General features: G+C 52.6%; 2 long non-coding RNA genes across 3 annotated transcripts; both read right to left on the reverse strand.

The window, feature by feature from the left end:
- Positions 1 to 103: 103 nt before the first annotated feature.
- LOC121150102 lies at positions 104 to 5557 on the reverse strand. Of its 2 annotated transcripts, none has more exons than XR_005882930.1 (2): positions 5290 to 5557; positions 104 to 203 (listed from the first exon to the last, which is right to left on the reverse strand). It is a non-coding gene; the product is annotated as an uncharacterized LOC121150102 (long non-coding RNA). The 2 variants fall into 2 exon arrangements; XR_005882931.1 differs by lacking the exon at positions 5290 to 5557 and adding an exon at positions 4231 to 4273.
- Positions 5558 to 13995: 8438 nt separating this feature from the next.
- Positions 13996 to 14845, reverse strand: LOC121150113. The gene is made up of 2 exons (XR_005882932.1): positions 14774 to 14845; positions 13996 to 14090 (listed from the first exon to the last, which is right to left on the reverse strand). It is a non-coding gene; the product is annotated as an uncharacterized LOC121150113 (long non-coding RNA).
- Between the last annotated feature and the right edge of the window lie 241 nt (positions 14846 to 15086).

A 15086-nucleotide genomic window follows, 5' to 3' on the forward strand; every position in this document is an offset into this window, starting at 1 on the left:
GCCCTGACCCAGTCCAGGGACCATGCCAAAGGACAGAGGCAGGAAGCCTCATTTCTGATGCAAAACCCTGGTCTCTCCAGTCCTGGGTTTCCACAGCACTCACCTGCCCATTGCCTGTCCCTCTGTACAGATCAGGACCCAGAAAACTCTACTGAAGAAGTGGCTGAGAGAATGTGGCATGCAATGCTTGCTTGCTGGACTCCCTGCAGAAACAAACGAGGTTGGTTAGGGACACTTTTGTCCACCATGCCTCCTTATTCGATCCATTCCCTGAGACACTTCTTCATCCAAGGTGGACATCCCACTTGGCAGAGCAAGCAAGCAAGCGTGATCACCTGCTCTGGGGGTTGCTGGGCCAAGGGGGATGTCCATCCCAGAACTAAAAGGCCTCTGCCTTGTGAGCCATCCCTGTAGCCAGAGAACATGGACTCAGGAGGTCATCCTTTACCCACACATCCCTGTAACGTAAGACCATCCCCACATCCTCATGCTCCGGTCACACAAGGTTATCTATGGAACTGAAGGCCAATGTCATGTGAAGTCATCCTAGGCCACAGTTCTGTCACACAAGGTCATCATTGTACTCACAGACCCAGTTGTTAGAGGCCACCCTGCATCTACAGATCACACACCCATCAAGTCACCTCTGCATCCAAACGACCTGTCTGTCACATGAGGCTATCACTGCATCCAAAACCACTCTCATTGTGTGACCCTCCCTGCACACACAGGTCACCATCATGTGAGGCAATGCCTGCACACAAGACAAATGTCATGTGAGGCCTTAACTGTATACACAGGTGCTGTCACATAAGGTCATCCTGATCCAACAGCCCCTGTCACATGAGATCATTTCTGCACAATAAGGCCCCTGTTGCATAAACCCTTCCTTGCAACCAAAAGTTCATTTCATGCAGGACCATGCCTGCATCCAAAACCCCTTTGGGTCACTCAAGACTGTAACTGATCCGACAGACACTTGCTTTCTAGGCATTCCCAGAAAACACAGGGACCAATTTTTGATGCCATGCTGGATCACAGCACCAAGTTGCAGGAAGCCATCAGGCACACACAGCCTCTGTCAGAGGAGGACACATCTACAACCAATGGCCAAGGTAGTGCAAGGCCATGCTGCACCTACAGGTCCTTCTCGCAAGAGGCCATCCTGGCACACTTAAGTCCATCCTGACTACATGGACCCTGGACCTACAAGGTCATCCAACAACCCATTAAGACCTCTCATGCAAACACAGGCCACAGATATATAAAGATGTCACTTCATCCACAGGCCTTGGACGTATAAGGCCATCTCCACAAGAGACGTCCCAGATATGTGTTGTAATCCCTATACCTACAGCTCACTGTTGCATGAGGCAGTCTAAGCACCCAAAGACCCTGCATACACACAGTCATCCCCACACCCACAGGCACCATTGGTTGAGGCCATCCCTGCACCCACAAAAATGATGGGTGAGGTCATCTTTGACCCCACAAGCCCTGCACCAACGAGGCTATCCCCACATGCATAGGCCCTGGACACATGAGGCCACCCCTGCTCCCTCAAATCCTTGTCATTGTGGCAGATCCTGCACCCACCCATGGCATGAGAGGCTGTCCTGTACCCACAGGACCCAGGAGGATTAGGTTGTCCCTGAACACAGAGGCCCTCAACATGGGAGCTGTCAACACATGCATGGACTAAGGTTTACTAGCCCTACCCCACACCCACAAGATTTTTAAAAGGCAAGGCTGTCCCTGTACCCAAAAGTCCCTTACCCTACAGCCCACAGGCTCCCATCACACAAGGCTGTCCTGAACATACAGGCCATGCACACAGAGACCGTACTTGCACCTATGAGCCCAACACATGAGGCCTTCCTTGCACCCAAAGGCCTCTGTAGCATGAGAGGCCAACCCACACCCATGGACACCTTTTGTACAGTGCTGCCTCCCTCCCATCCCCGCCCCCGCCTGCCTCAGGCCTTTAGCATGTGAGGCCACGCTGAACCCAAAGGCCCCTGTTACGCAAGGCCATCTCTTCATCCACAGAACCCTGTCAATGCAAAGCCATCTCTGAACCCACAGGCACCAGATGGTGAGCTAATCCACACACATGGGCCAAAATCACACCAGGGCTGCCCCGCACCCATAGGCCCTGGCATGGCAACGCCAACCCACTTCCAAAGGAACCTGACACCAAACTCCACAGGCTCATGTGGTGGGATACCATCCCATACCCACAGGCCCGTGTCATACAATGCCATCCTTGCAAGCTCAGATCCCTCTTCTGCGAGACCACATCTATACTCACAGGACCCAGATGGGTGAGGCCATTACTTTACCCAAAGGTCCTGTTGCATGAGGCCTTCTCTGCCCCCATAGACCCTTGTCTTAAAAGACCATTTCTGCAACCACAGGCCAGGAAGCCTGAGGTTATCTTAGTGAAGATCTCTTCTGGTCAAGCCTGCTGGGAGTTCTCTGCCCCTCCTAGATGTTGTTTCCCAATTCTTTCTCTAGATTAGGGAAATTTTCCTTTATTGTTTCATTAAACACATTTGCAAACTCAGCTTCTCTTTCTGCACCTTCTGGGACTCCCATAACTCTTATATTTGGTCTCTTAATACTGCCTTTCTAAAATTGTTCTGCAGTAAAGAGAAGTTAAAAGAATTTGCCTCTTTCAAACCTGCCCTACAAATGACACTTCAAGATGTTCTCTTGACAGAGAAGAGGACTAGCACCAAACAAAACCAAAGGCAAATAGGAAGAATATCCCAGTAAAATGACAACAGAAGACTAAACCAACGAACAGCCCATTCCTAAAATGACAGGACCAAAGTACCACCCATACATATTAATCTCCGAATGTAAACGGTTTAAGCTCAATCAAACATCATAGATGAGTAGACTGGATTAAAAAACAAAACCCGTCTGTCTATTGTCTGGAAGAGACACACTTCACCAACAAAGATCAGCAGAAACTATGTTGCATGGGTTTTGTTCTTTTGTGTTGGTTTCATCTCTTCAAAACACTTTCTTCTGATTAAATCATTCAATGACTCGTAGAACATGCAGTGGCATCAATTTCTTCAAGAAGGTTCATGATTTTCATTTCTTCAGCTACATGTTAGTCATTTAATAGCATGTTGTTTAACTTCATGGTGTTGTTAATATCCTATTTCTCCCTGATGTTGATTTTGTTTTTTGGCTCTTCAATTAAGGGGCTGTAGAGTAGTTGTGTAATGGAGACAGTCATATCCAGTAACATGTCATTTAACTTCCTGGCATTGTAAACTTCTAATTATTCTATTGTTGACTTTGTATCATGACTTTCTATTTAAGGGGATGTACACTACCTGCAAAATGGAGACTAACATCCAGATGTGAGGATGCAGTGTAGGATGCATTTCTGCCTCCAGTCAAAGATGGACTTAAAATGAAACTGTTTTACTATATCTTGACAATAGGATTCTGGACTCTGCCATTGTCCATGCCTGCAATGATGGACATATTACTGTGTAGGAAGAACTATATGTTAGTAATGATATAGAGGAACTAGGTGGGGGGAGGGAATTGGGGAGGGGATAAGGGAAATGCCAGGAGCCTATGCAACTGTATCACAAAATGATAATAATAATAAAGTGTAAAAAAAAAAAAGAAAAAAATTGACCACTAGAGCATAAGGCTGTTGTCGCATAGCACTACCAACATTCTACCTCTGGCTTCATGCTGGCAGGCTCATTCACCTGCTCAACCCAGAAACTCACACTCTTGACCCCTGACATCTCCTTGCTCAGACCGACACTCCGGGGGGGCCTGTCAAACAGTGCCTGGTAAAGTAGCCTTAACCACAAAAGACCACCTTCATCTTACTGTCATCCCAGACATGCCAAGTCCAAATCTCCCTTAGGGTAATCTCCGATGGCAGCAGGATCCTGGAAGGCTATTTCTCACATCAGCTCCACTGTGAGTCAAAGTCTGCACTACACATGGCCCAGCCAGTAACTCCATGCCAGCTGTCCACACAGCAAAGTCCTTCATTTATGCAAGGAAAGGACCTCATTTTCTCCAATTAGTAAAGACCTAAATGTGCTCTGATGGGTAGGAGAGCCAGAAGAAAGGAGAGAGAGAGAGAGAGAGAGAGACAGGCCATGGCAGGTGCTTCAGAAAGCAGCCCAATTCTGCCCAGCACCCACCAATGCTTAACTATCCTTTCTAGTCACTTGTACTGACTTAGTAGCTGCTCATCTAGGCTGAACCAGCAATGAAGGAATTACACACCCCCGAGCTGATGCCCACTAGGGATGCAGGGAGACTCAATTTGTTGACAATCTTCAACTTGGAGCAACTCTCCAGGACTTCCTGATTGAGGATCCTGAGCAGAAAGTCCCACATCTGCATCACCTCTATCAGCAAGTGCTCAAAGTCCTTCTTTTTGACTTTTGACACCTCTTCCCTCAGGTGCAGGGCTACAAAAGACAGGCACATCTTCTCAGCTTCTGATCACTGTCACTGCTCACCAGGCCTTTGGCAGACAGGCTTCCTAGTCAGCTTCCAGGGCCTGCCTTCTGCAGGCCTCTCAGATTCTCACTCATCTGCTCTAACAAGTTCATCAATTCATTCAATCAATAAGCTGATTTAATTAATTAACCAACCATTTTGGCTTGTTCACTTGATTGATTTAGTTCAACTGTTTAGTTGATTTTTCAAAGAAATAAAATTTCAAACCCCACACATCTGACCCATGAAAGCACACACACACACCAGCTGTGCATATGCACCAGGATAGCAGGGCACACTGCAAGCACCCTGTCAGTCAAGAGAAAAACGGGGACCCACCCTGCTGGCTACCTCCTCCTGCACCACAAACCCTGCACTGCCTTCTCTGTCAGAATCCCAGCAAACTAAAGATGGAGCAGAACGTTGGATCTTCTGCAAGGGGCTACAGTGCTCCCCACTGCCCTGCCCTGCCCCCACCACAGCTAATGAAAGTGACCACCCCACAGCCCAAGTCAATCAGATTTTGTCAAAACCTGAGTCAGAATCCCCAAGGAAGTGACAGGCCTTCAGGGACCTAGGCTTCCACAGAGCACCTACAGCTGGCAGCCACCTTGCTGGCCCACACTTGCTCCAGAGCTGGCCCACACTTGCTCCAGATACCTTCAAGATCTTACAGCCACAACTCCCACAACTGAGTTCAGGGACCTTCGACCCCACATGGACTCTAAGGAAGGCCCAGGCCCTAACAGGGAGCAGATGAGGACAGGGATACCTCCGGGCCACCTCACTTACCCAGCAGTCTTCCTCAGGGCCACCAGCCTCATCCATGGCCAACCACTGCTGCCACCATCACCACTGGGCCTTGACTCAGTGTGCTTGCACAGCGCCCTCTGACTCCTGCAGGCTGGGAAAGGCAGGAACGCATCCACGCTGGGAAGAACTGAGAGCAACCAGGCTCAAACCTTCCCAAGGCTGTGCAGCATTCTTAGCTTCAGGTGGAGTGGGAGAGGCAGGGCTTCCTCAGCAAGGTCAGGCTTTCCTGCATCTGGATCTTCACCTCATGCACTGAAAAGCAGAAAAGCGAGACCAGAGGTCAGTCATTTCCACTGCCAAGTCCTGAAAGCTAGGCATGCCAGGCTAGGGGGTAAGGTGTTCTTTAGCTCAGCTTCAAGCACGTCTGCGTCAACAGGGAGAGTGACTTCAGCCAGATCCGAGGAATCCTGGGGCAGAGCTGCGAACAGGTGGGCAGATTCATCCCAGCTCCAAACCCACCACCTTCAGGATGTGCATTCTGCCTGAACCACAAGTTACCACACACCTAGGAACAGTGTCTTCCCTCCATGGAAGTGCAGGCAGTGAGATGGTCACCAATTTGACAAGGGAGGTGTGCACATTGTCCAAGCGTCAGGAACTCAAGGGACCTACACATTGAGTCACCCCCCACATTTACTCTGAGGACATGCTCCCTTCACCACCCTGCACCTACACCTGCACCCGGACATGCCGCCTTCCATGCCCTGCACCTGTCACCACAGCTGGCTGCTCGCAGGTGCAAATGGACCTCCATCCATATCATCCAGTTAAGGCTGTGGGGTATGTCTCTGTGAGGTGGCAATATCACAGCATTAGGTAGGCATCAGTCTAAGTGAACAGGCTATGTGAGTAGGAGGGGCCAAGAAAATGGGAAATTTAGAAGGAAAAAAAAATGACTCTCTCTATGCTGGAAGGAGGACTCAAACCTTGAAGCACTATAAACATTTATATAGCGGAAATCTTCTCATTGGTCAGTGAGCTGACTGGGTGGGGTCCAGCCCTCTCTTGGAGGTTGGGAGAACTTTACACTAATCTTCTCCCCAAGCATTGCATGCCAGATGAATCCTGGGCGGAGCTGGAAACTTTATGTTTTGTAAATTTTTATATACACACATACATACATATACACACCTACATACATATACACACATATATCAGGAAGTTAAGCTTATAAGAGAAGGAAGAAGGAGTATGCCATTGTAATAAATTAGGAACAAATCACAGGAGGGGGCAATGGAAGGGAATGGGGGAGAGTGGTGAGACCCTTCACTTAAAAATAAGTATCATAAAAAAATGAAACTTTTAAAAAAAATGACATGATAATCCCATGATGGTGCAAGCATGTCTGTGCTGCCTTCACCCACCTCCTGCATGATCTGAGCTCACCACCTGGGACACAGAACCTACCACCTGCACTGCCCCTGCTTACGGGTCTCCACCAACTCCAAAGTACACTCTCACTTCACCTCAGCTGCTTAGGACAGCATCCTCCCTACCTGGGGTCCCAGGCGATGCCTCCTCAGACCCTAGCTTCCTTCCCTGCTCTAGGCAGACCCCACACTTCCATGCTTACCAGATGAAGTCCATGCTTCCTTCACATCCCAAGGAAGTCCAGGACATGCTCCCTCCAGTGACCAACAACTTGCTCCTCTCTCCCATGCAGACCTGCGCGCTTCTCCCCAAGCTGAACTGTGCTTCCCCAGGACCAAAGATGAATCCCACGCTCCCCCACCACTGCTCCCAGTCCCTGACTGGGATTCCAGCAAACCCTGCATTCCATGCACACATACCCTCCCCACCACAGCCACCCGTGGAAGAACGCCCCTTCCTGCTTCCTCTTCCCAGCCCTACCGTGGACTGGCCCCTCCTGGTGGCTTCCTCAGGGGTCTCCACCCACTGCCACACATCTGGGGTTCATCTGAGAACTCTGCAGCCACCACTCCTGCACGGTGACCCACGCTACTTCTCCATCTGTGCGCTGTGTGAGAAAGCTTCGTCTGCACGTGGGGAAGATTTCCTCATGCCACAACTTGGGGTATCTTGCTGTCCCCACAGAAGACTTCTCTGGTTTCAGATGCACCCCACCCTGCGAGGCACAGCCCACACACAGACCCATGCTGCCCCACCCTGCCACCATGCAGACCCATGCCTCCATGCCCTCTCCACAGCAGCACACCTGATGTTCCTGCCCATGCTCGCATTGGACCAGCTCTGTTTTGGGGGAGAGGCAGAGCCCTGGAAATAGGTCACATCAAGCTACATGATTTTGTCCTAGTCCAACAGGGAGGCCTGTAAATTAGCCTCCTCTAACTTCCACAGTCCCAGGTCAGGGACTAGGGGTAATGGGCCTCTGGCCACAATGGGCTGCTGCCTCCAGGGGGGCTGTGGGGTGCTGGGCCTGTGACCACAGATAGGCAGCTACCTCCAGCAAGGCTGCTGGATGCTCAGCCTGCGTGCAACCACGTCCAGCAAGGCTGTGAGGATGGGAACCAGGGACTGCTAGGCCCGTGACTATGGCTGGTGGCCTCCTCCAGAGAGCCTGTGCAGCTGCTGGGCCTATGGCCACAGCTCAGTGGTTGACTCCAGAGAGCCAGTGTTGCAGGGCTGCTGGGCCTGTGGCCAGGGCTGGCGGTCACCTCCAGTAATGTTGGAGGGGTGGGGGTGCAGTTCGCACAAGAAATACATCTTTCAGGAGCTCAGACACCTCCCTGCTGGCCTGCACTGAGGCTGGGCAGTCCAGGAGCTCACTGTCTGGGAATCCAGGAGCTGGATCCCGGTGTGTGGCTGGAGTTACGGTGGGTTCCCAAGATGCTGAAGTGGTCTGCAGGAAGCCCTCACCCAGGGAAGGGGACTCAGATACTCAGCAGAGCTCTGATCTGCAAACACAGCGAACACTGCCTCCACCTTACCTCCGTGAGGGTCAGGGAGCCCAGGAATGGGATTGGGAGAGCAGCCAAGAGGCACAGGGTCAGTTGCTGCTTGGTGCACCCACCTGGGAGATCCGGAAGAAGTTCCTGGCTCTGGACTGGCTCTGCTCTGGCCTTTGCGGCCACTTGGGGAGTGAACCAGATGAAGGAAGATCTTTCTGTATCTCCTTTCTGGAAATCTGCCTTTGCAATAAAACAAAGTACTTTTTTAAAAGTCCTGAGAATTCATTAATTCCCTTATTTCTATATTAGAGAAACCAAAAGAAGTCAATATTAGCAGATATACTTGGAATGAATAGTGTCACCTACTGTTTCTTCATTGACAGACAGCGTATTATCATTTTCTCACCCTGATAGTTCACCCTCAACACACTGCTCACCAGTGGGCTCTGCAAGGCCGGGTCTGTTCTGATGGCCACCTGCGGCTCCTGCCCACACAAACTGAATCCCCCACACCCCAGAGCATGCGCACATAGTGCCTTGCCTGCACTTCCAGGCCAAAACAGTAGTTATGGGGCCTCCAGCACTCTCAACCCTGCTCCCTCAGCAAGCTGCTGGCCCACAAGACACTGTAATCCTGGTGCTTTCTTAGGCAAACCTGCAGCACCAGCCCACAGGACCTGAATCCCCTGCCCTACAACATGCCCATGCTGCCATCCCGCCTGGCAATAAAGGGCCAAAGGGGCTCTGGCAGGGCCTTCCACACTCCCAGGTTGTCTACCAGCCTCTCCAGAGCCGCTAGAGCTCAGCTGGCATTCCACAAGCCTCAGACCACTGCCTCCCATATCCACTGCAGTAGGGCAAGGTGGGCTTCTCAACCAACCCACATCCATCCTGCTCCCACAGCCACCTGCTGCCTCCTCCAGGGCCATTCCGGCTTGCCAGTGCCCCTGCACATTGTGCAAGCCTACCACATGCCCCCTTGCTGCCACAGGGCCACACCTGCTTTGGCAGCAGCCATCACATCCCCAGCCTTTCTGTCCTTCACTACAGTACTAGGCCAGTTTGGCCAACAGGCCCCAGACACAAAGCACGCCTGCCTGCCATCTGGCTTGGTGCTCTAGGCCCAGGCTTGGTGAGCTGTTGCCAGAAACACCTCTAGCTTGGCGTGGATGCTACCCCGCTGCTACTAAGGGCAATTGATCTTGGCCTGTCACCCCAATCCCTCAGCTGACTGCTTGGCTGTATGCCTCCCTAGGGCCAGGCCAGTTCTTCTGGTGGCACTACAGTCCCAGCTGGCATGCCCGACCACGCTGTACTCCAGACCCAGGCTCACTTGCCATGGGCCAACCACATCTCCAGCACTCCCACTGTGGCCACTTCAAGAGGCACAGGCCAGCTCGGCCTATGAGCAGTGTCTGACTCGCCAGCCCATCTGCCTAGATGCTCGCAGGCTGCTCCATGGCCAGGGAGGCTCACCAGACACTCCACACCACAGCATGGCACCCTGCTGCCCGACTTGCTTCACAGCCACACAGGCTCCTGCAGCACCTCTTACACACACAAGGCCACATGCCAGCTGATCTAGGACCAGTAAAGCTCAGCTGCCTGGCACCAGGGATTCCAGGTGCACCCATTCCATCGGCCTTTACACTGCTCCAGGGCCAGGTGGCTCAGCAAGGGACCTCTCCCTCACATGGCTGATTGCAAACCAGCCTCTCTGGGGACAGTCCCATTCTCCTGCGTCTCTGGGGCCCCAGACAGTATACCCTGAGGTCCTGCTTGCCACTTACTCCAGGGTCAACTTTCATTGGCAAGTGTCAGACATGCCTCTAGCCTGCCAGGTCCACCACCCTGCTGCTGCTCAAGGGACAGTTGAGTTTGGCTATCTACCCAGTTTCCTCAGCAAACCACATGCTGTATGTGCCACCCTAGGGTGGGGCCCATTCTGCTGCCAGCACTGAGGCACCAGCCAGCACGAACCTCCAATTCCCCAGCATCTCAGGGCCAGGATAATGGGGCCCTGGGTCCTCAGTGCCACCAGCACTCATGGTGTGGTCACTGCAACAGGCACAGCTCCCTCAGCAGGTGACCCCTTTGCCTCTAGCTCACCCACCCAGCTGCCTCATCAGCAGCTCAAGGTCCACATGGCCTCAGCCAGTGCCTCCCATGCTCATGGGCCAGGCCCCACCCAGGAGGGTTCAGCCCACCCCACATACTTCCAGTCAGGACACACCAACACTCTGATTGCTGTTCCAGGACCAGGTAGGCTCAGCTCATGCAGTGCTCCAGAGCAAGTGGGGATCAGCCAGCAATCCTACTCCCTCAGCAGACCACTCAGCTGCCTGCAATTCAGAGCCAGCCCATTCTGCCAGGGACCCTGTGGCCCCGGTTAGCATTCCCTGTCACTCAGCTTGGCACTCCAGGGCCAGGCTGACACTGGACCTTCTGCACTGTAACACACTCCCACAGACTGATGGTCATGACAACTGGGCCTCTAGGGCACCACACTGCTCCACACCAATTACTTTAGGACCAGATCCCTGCACTTCTAACCCACAGGCTGATCCAAGGCCAGGCAGACACAGGTGGCGTGTCTAATGTTCCTAGATCCTGCCTGCCTGGCTGCCCTGCAGGGTGTTCCAGGACAACGCAGGCTCAGGAGGTTCTACCCTCCCCCCAGTACCCCAAGCCTGTCCACCATCCACTCTGGAGCCAGGCCAGCTGGCTGACACCCCTCCAGTTCCCAGCCTGCCACCTGGACTTCTAGCCCGCCCACATCACTACCCCACCAACTGTTCCAGGCACATGTACACTCAGCCACCCACCTGCTCCCTCAGCAGGGGCTGCCCACTGATCTAGGGCTGGGCCCATCTGACAGCAATCTGTAGCAACAGCCCATAGGATCTGAATCCCCGGGCCCAGAGCATGCCCACATCTGAGGGGAGCAGGGTGCCAAAGCATGTCCCAGGAATAGGAAAGGCCCTCTCAGGATGGCAGCCTCCCCAGGGCAAGGAGGCGGCGTTGGTCTTACCAGCAGGCAAACAGGAAGTCACAGGGATAGGCTGACGCCCTCGCTGCAATTATGTCATTGCAACTGGCCTATCAGGTAGCACCAAGTGGAACCACGGGGAGAAGTGATTCGTGGAGAGCAGTATAAAAGCAGCCACTGAAAGCTATAGGATAGACGAGAAGAACGATGGACGGAACGAGAAGAATGGGGCAGCAGAGAGGGGTACAAAAGCTAAGCGAACAGCTAAGCAAAAAGCTAAGGCATAGAGGGAGAAAAAGCAGCAGAGAGGGGTTACAAAAGCAGTAAGACCTATGCAGAGAAAAGTACAGGGACAAGAACGGGGGGAAAGCAGCAGAGAGGGGTACAAAAGCAATAAGGCCTACGAGGAGAACGGGGAAAAAAGCAGCAGAGAGAGGGCTAGAAAAGCAGCAGAGAAGATCTACAGGGAAAAAAGCAGTGGAGAAAGAGTATAAAAGCAGCCGCTTTTGGCAATAAGGGGTCCGGTTGCGGTTCCGGCTTTTCCCAGACCCTCAAGAGTGTGCCTCGCAGGTAGTGTCACCGAAGGTCAGCCACACATGTCCCCCTCACTGCCCTGCTTACCTGTTTCAGTGAAAAAGTGGCTCATGTGGCCTCCCACATTCCCAGCCCACCTACCAGCCCCTTTACTGTCAGCGGGACTTGGCCAATGCCTCATGCACAACAAGCCGCTGGCCCCTGCTGCTCTTGGGGAAGGCAAGCTTCTCCATCAGCAACCCTTCCCACCACACCCCTTGCCTACAGATACTTGTCACCAACTCCAGGGACATACCAGCTGGCTAGCACCCAGCCACAGCCAGCATGCCCACCCTGCCACCATGTCCACCCTGCCACCCCACTTGCTGTTGCAGAGCCACGCCGGCTTGGGCAGCAGCCATCGCATCCCCAGCCCACCTGTTCACTGCAACACCTCAAGGCCAGCTCTGCTGAAGGCTGCCCACACAAAGCAGGTTTGCATACTGTCCCATTTGCTGCTTCAGGGCCAGGTTCTGCTGGTGTCACTAGGCCCAAACCCTAGCCTGCCAGCACCACACCTCATTGGCTGCACCAGGGCAGGATGGGATTGCCCAGTGACCATGTTCCCTTAGTAGGCAGCATGGCTACCTGCTGCTCTAGGACCTGGCCCATTTTGTCAGAGACCCTGGGTCCCGGCCTGGCATGCTCTGTCATTCCTCCTGGCACTTCAGGACAAGGTTCACTCCTCCAGGGACTGCCACACTTCTAATATTCTAGGCAGCCAGGCACAGGGCAACTGGACTGGAAACCCCTATGTTTTTAGCCTATCCACCCAATTGTGCCATGAGTTGCTCCAAGACCAGGTGGGCTCTGCCAATGCTGGCCAAGCTCCTAATGTCCACCTGTCCCACCACCATCCCCTGCTGCTCAAGGACCACTCCACAATGGCCAGTACACCTGCCACCCTCCATCCACCCCAGGGCCAGGCTGGCCCACAGAACACCCCTCTCTTTCCCAGCTTGCCTCTAAGCTGTTACAGGGCCAGGCAGGCTCTGTTGTTGCCCCACATGACTCTAGCCCGCCTAAGCCACTCTCCCACCCACTGCTCTAGTGGCCCGCAGGAAGTTCCCCTAGCACCATAGGCATGCCTAGCATGCATGGGGTATGCTTCAGGGCCAGGGGGTGCTCGACCAGACAGCCCAGTCCCCAAGCCATCTGCTGGCTGCTCCAGGGCCAAGTCTGATAAGTCAGATCACCTTGTGTCCCTAGCCCACCCACTACCTGCTTCATTGCCAAGCTGGCTCCGCTGGTATCCCTGCACCCACAGGACTATCATCATCCATTGCATGGCCAGCTCAACTCTCCCAGGACCCCTCCCCACTGCACTCCTATCCTGCCCACCTTGCCACCCGCCCACCCTGCCAGCTGCTCCAGGATCTGCAGGGCTAGCCCAGTGACCCAGCATCCCCAGCACACCACTCACTGGCCTGCTCTTCCAACACCAGGTCCACTTGTCTTGTGTCCACTGCACACCTTGCACATCCATTCCACAGCAGCTTTCCCACTCTGGGGACAGGCCAGTTCGGTCGGTGACCCTCCTGCCCACAGAGCAATAACCCTTGTCCCCAGGACCAGGCTCCCAAGCCCATGTCCCCAGCTCATCTAGCTTGCTTGCCCTGCCACCACACACCACAGACAAGCCAGGCCTAGGCTGGCTTTGGTAGCGCCTCCTAAGTCCCCAGCTTGCTGTTGACAATTAGTGCCAGGCAGGCTCAGCCATTGCCCACAGCTACCCTCTGGCAGCTGGCTGCTCCAGGGTCACATCAACTGTGCTGGCGCCTCCAGCTCGCAGGCATTCCACAGTCTGGCTGGCTCTGGCTATGCCTCCTGTGCCCACAGCCTTATTACCATCCTCTCCAGAGCCAGCTTGCCAGCCTCCCCATACCCAAACTATCTTGCCTGCCACTCCAGGGCCAGGAGGGCTCAGCCAGTTCCCCCAGCACCCATAGAGGCTGGCTGCTCATGGCTCCATCTTACAACAGTTGCTCTTGCTCCCCTCCCCACAGTGCAGCACTTAGGTGTTCCAGAGTTGCTTCCTGCTTCTTCTGCTTTGGGCTGCAGTCTTCATATGGCAAAACTAGGACTTGAGATAATAAGATTGTTCTTCAAAGAGTCATCAAAAGATGCTGTTACTTGCAAGCGTCACTGTGTCAGAGCTTCGGCCGTTCACATTCCATCCTTCTGACTGCGGCAACTCTGGCTTCACAATCTTACGTTTTTTTCTACACGTCTGTGCTGCATCTCTTGCAAGACTATGAGTTTCTCTTCAGCCTGGGCTCTAAGGGGGCATGAAGGAGACTGGTATGTGACATACTGCCACTTCAGGTCCCACGTGCAGAGAGGCATCCCTGGAAAGGAGTTATTTCACAAGTGAGCAGATAGCATTACATCGGTGGGCAAAGTGTGGCTTCCAATTTAGTGAACCTACACAAGCTGCTGACTTAGGACCATATCATTATCAAAGAGTGAAAAACAAAATTTGTACAAGTATGTGACAAAAGTTTCTTCCAAGAAATAGTTCAGTTTAGCTAAGTATTTCAAATGGAAAAATAACTAGTAGATAATTCACAATGAAGGAGGCCAGATGCACTGGAAAACTTGTTACAAATCCTTATGACAGAATTACATAGTTAAGAAAGTAAGAAAGTAAGTAAAGTAGTTTTAAAATGTTAACACTAAGGGCCCGGCGGCGTGGCCTCACAGCTAAAGTCCTCACCTAGAACGCACTATAATCCCATATGGGTGCGGGTTCTAATCCCGGCAGCTACAATTCCCATCCAGCTCCCTGCTTGTGGCCTGGGAATGCAGTCGAGGACGGCCCAAATCTTTAAGACCATGCACCTGTGGTGGGATACCCAGAAGAAGTTCCGGGTTTCTGGCTTCGGATCGGCATAGCATCGGCCGTTGCAGTCACTTTTAGAGTGCATCATCGGATGGAAGATCTTTCTCACTGTCTCGCCTCCTCTGTACATCTAACTTTCCAATAAAGAAATAAATCTTTACAAACAAATGTTAACACTAAGATACTCACTTTTGCCCATCACAAGTGTTTTCTTTCTTTAGGCCTTCGAGGTTTCTTTCCACGATATAAGCTGCCCACTTGAAGTAATGGAAAAAAAAATAAAAGAAATGTAAGAAAGCAGGAAGAATATATGAGAGAAGGAAAAGGGTGACCATACCGTCTTCTTAAAACCACATATTTGAAATATATTCACCACATGAGAGTTAAGGTTTTTAAAAACATTTTAGGCACACCAGGGGATGGCATCATCCTGTTGCCATGCTCCCAGGGCACCAGGTGAGGGGGTGAGGGGGCTGAGGCTGCAGCTTCAGTTGGGGGAAGG

The sequence above is a fragment of the Ochotona curzoniae genome, unplaced genomic scaffold (assembly GCF_017591425.1).
Source record: "Ochotona curzoniae isolate NIBS_2020 unplaced genomic scaffold, NIBS_Ocur_1.0 contig_2041, whole genome shotgun sequence".
In the NCBI taxonomy this organism is placed as follows: Eukaryota; Metazoa; Chordata; class Mammalia; order Lagomorpha; family Ochotonidae; genus Ochotona; species Ochotona curzoniae.